This window comes from Silurus meridionalis, chromosome 16, assembly GCF_014805685.1.
Source record: "Silurus meridionalis isolate SWU-2019-XX chromosome 16, ASM1480568v1, whole genome shotgun sequence".
NCBI classification, from domain to species: Eukaryota; Metazoa; Chordata; class Actinopteri; order Siluriformes; family Siluridae; genus Silurus; species Silurus meridionalis.
Window position 1 is genome coordinate 10,449,311 of NC_060899.1, and position 3,396 is coordinate 10,452,706.

The window sequence follows — 3,396 nt, forward strand, 5'->3', positions numbered from 1 at the left end:
TTTACTCCTTTAATTTTCGCTTTTACCATTACTCCTTATTGTCCACTGAAGTAAAGGAGGTGGAATAAATGTTTTCATAAATTATGTAAAAATAATGAAATATGTCATTCTGAATTGGGCAACAATAAGAGGTACACACAAAACGTTTTAATATATACGTTTTAATATATTTTTTTCCATGAATATTAATTGAATTATTCTTAGACCATTATCTTTGTTTCATAGCATAGCGTGTCTGTTTACGTTAGAGTTTTTATAACAAAGGAACCTGACATAAGGCCTTCGCAGTCAGAACTTGCAAACTTTTTTTTGCATAAACTGTATATTGCTTAAAGCTGTTGCTTCAACCAATCAGATTGCAATTTGGCCAGTCTTTGATGCCCTACCAAGCTTTTAAACATCTGCATTTTCACGCTGTTTGATTGGATGGTCAGAGTGTGTGCTAGTCAGGACTATTAACTTACATCTCTAGCAAACAGCACAAGATCAAATATATTTGTAGGAATTTAATAGCTGTTTTTTCATTCCACAATGCTGACAGAGAAGTAATTCATTTGGTTACAAATATATTTACAAAAACATTTATAAGAAAAAGCTGGACATCATGAGGAAAGATCAGCCAAATCAGTTCAAAACAGTTGTTAAGCTTTTTAATGAACTATTTATACTTTTGTGCTTTCTTTCTTGTACATTTTTGCACAAAAACATCAATTTCAAATACTGTATGTATAACAGACCTTGATTGGCATTGAGTGTGGCGGAGTACTTAAATAACTTGTGCAAAGCAAAACAGAAGTCACATGTACAAGCAATTCACAAGTTTTGATTAAATAATAATGACATAAAGAGGTTTGGAACAACTTTTATGTCTTCAGAATTAAATGCAGACCAGAATATTCAGTAGACATTGCGTTTTCTACACAGAGAATGAGAACTGACTTCTATTTAAGTATTAACGTAGGGACTTGTAGTTTGAAAAGCTGAACAGAGATAGGTGATTTTTGTGTTCATTATCTGCAGGACCTTACAAGGTCTCTCTAACTCTCTCCGCTGTCAGTAATGCAGTGATGAGACAGCCAGAGCACCTTTATTTCCTTTCTGATTAATTTGACATGGTGCAGATAATAGGCCGTTTGCAGGCAGTCTGGGTGGACACTGATTACAGCTGCTGTGACACTAGGTTAATAGATACTTCTAATGGCAAACACACACACACACACACACACACACACACACACACACACACACAAGCCAGTCTCTAGTATGAGCATACCCTTGCAAATATTCAATTCAATTGAATTCATTTTTATTTGTATAGCGCTTTTAACAATGAACATTGACTCAAAGCAGCTTTACTCAGATAATGTGGTGATAAAACGTAAATATGTTCTTTGTAGGTGTAACCCATAGAGAAATAAGGGCTACTATGCTGCAGTTTTACTCCCAACCATAGGGGGCGTTGGGGGCTGACTCGATTAGAGCCTTGGTTATCAGCTTTCCCCCCCTTTTTGTTTTTTTCTTCTCCTCGTGAATGCCAGCAGAAATACCCCTTCTAAAATTATAAAACCAGCAAAAATAACACTTCTAGAATTATAAAACCAGCAGGAAGCAGAGGAAATAATTCCAAGTAAAAACAATTGAAACTCCGGTGAGTAAAAGCAAATTTTTTTTCTAAGTATGACGCTACTGATCATGGTGCTAAATAGTTATTGGGAATTACCTGAAAACCAGTCGGAGTCTTTGCAGAGTTATCTGTAAAGTTAAAATCCAAATAAACTATGTGTCTTTATAATTACATAAGGTTGATCTACTTAGTTATGTTTCATAGTGTTACAATGCTAAAGGGTGGCTAAGGCTGCAGCTCGTTAGCATCGGTGCACTAGCATGTAAGTGGAACAGAATGGTTTAGGATAGCATGAAAAATTACGTCATTTATTTGGTAATTGCTGTTTATGCAATATGAGTGAATACAACATGTTTATTATATCCAAGGTACATGGTTAATGTAATTGATTGTGTTAAGTTCCATTTTTCTTGCTTATGGCTTATGCTAATTAATTTCCATATTAAACCTGTTTTAAACAGAGTAATTTTGAATGTATGATGGAGTTTAAAGGAATTGATGTGTAACCAAAAATACCAGAAATATTATTACAAATAATTAAATTGTAAGTGTGAATAGTTGATGTAACTTGACTAATAGATTGAAGTGTATTCCTAAATATTGGTAACATGCACTTTAAAAGAAAAATAAGTCAATGGGGTCTCATGTTAGAAAAGGAAAAGAGAACTGAATTGTTTTTGTCTGTACCGTTTGTGCAGATTGTTTTTTTTTTGAGTACTAGAAAGTCTGGATGAACCGAGATGGCGAGCCTAGCCCAGCGAGACTGGTAGATGATCTTAAACAGGGTGGCCAGCCGTTGATTTGTCACCAGAGGAATCCTGATTTACGTCGAGCGTGCCAGTTAAGGCATTATTCACACACAGTAGTGTTACACCAAGTGCACTTGAGGACAAGGACATTTATGCTTACTGAAATACACATTCACAGGTCTTTGGATCCACATTCCACATTCACTTACGGAACCAATTGAACATTTAAGGGGAATTTACTTTATTATTTTATTATTTTAAAGAGCTCTTCCTTTTTTGTTTTAACATTATTGTGCCATTTATTTTGCACTGTTGTAAGAAGGCAATAAAATTGTCAGCTGTTCAACTCAACCGGAGCTTCTCGTGTGAATTGGCCCAACCTACCTCTCATCAAACCTAGGTAGATGTTAGCGTCTTTTAGCTACTTCCATAAGATCAATACCATAGGCGCTACATAAGTATGTTTGTCCCTGATGAGCAACTGTGGCAAGGAAAAACTCCCTGAGATGGCATAAAGAAGAAACCTTGAGAGGAACCAGACTCAAGAGGGAACCCATCCTAATCTGGGTTGCACCAAATGTCCATTTGAAGCAGATATACAATGTTGCGGGGTACAGTGATGATGATCAGAAGCGAACTGTATTCCTGAGTCAGTGTAGCAGACTGTTGACATTAACTACATTCCAATCCATCCTCAAAGCACCCGTTCTACTCCGGAATTACATGGAACCACCCAAGGTGTTGATGAGAGACCGTCCCAAGCTGCACAAAAGTGTGAAGATCCACGGAGGGGAGAGGGGCAGGAACAGTGGTCACTGGAGCCTCAGGAGCATGTTTAACTCGACCGAGAGAGAGAGAGAGAGCGAGAGAGAGAGCGAGAGAAGAGGGTGACGGGAAGAGAAAAATATGGACTATTAAGTGTCCCTATTGGTGTATGAAAGTTAATGTCACTGTGCAGTTTGGACTCCGGCAAGACTCGCTATGGCAGCATAACTAAAAGGGAGAACCAGAAGGTAACACAGA

At 37.2% G+C, this 3,396-nt stretch overlaps 1 long non-coding RNA gene across 1 annotated transcript; it reads left to right on the forward strand.

The window, feature by feature from the left end:
• Positions 1 to 1,526: 1,526 nt before the first annotated feature.
• Positions 1,527 to 2,724, forward strand: LOC124399244. The gene is made up of 2 exons (XR_006928192.1): positions 1,527 to 1,648; positions 2,323 to 2,724. It is a non-coding gene; the product is annotated as an uncharacterized LOC124399244 (long non-coding RNA).
• The last annotated feature ends 672 nt before the right edge of the window (positions 2,725 to 3,396 follow it).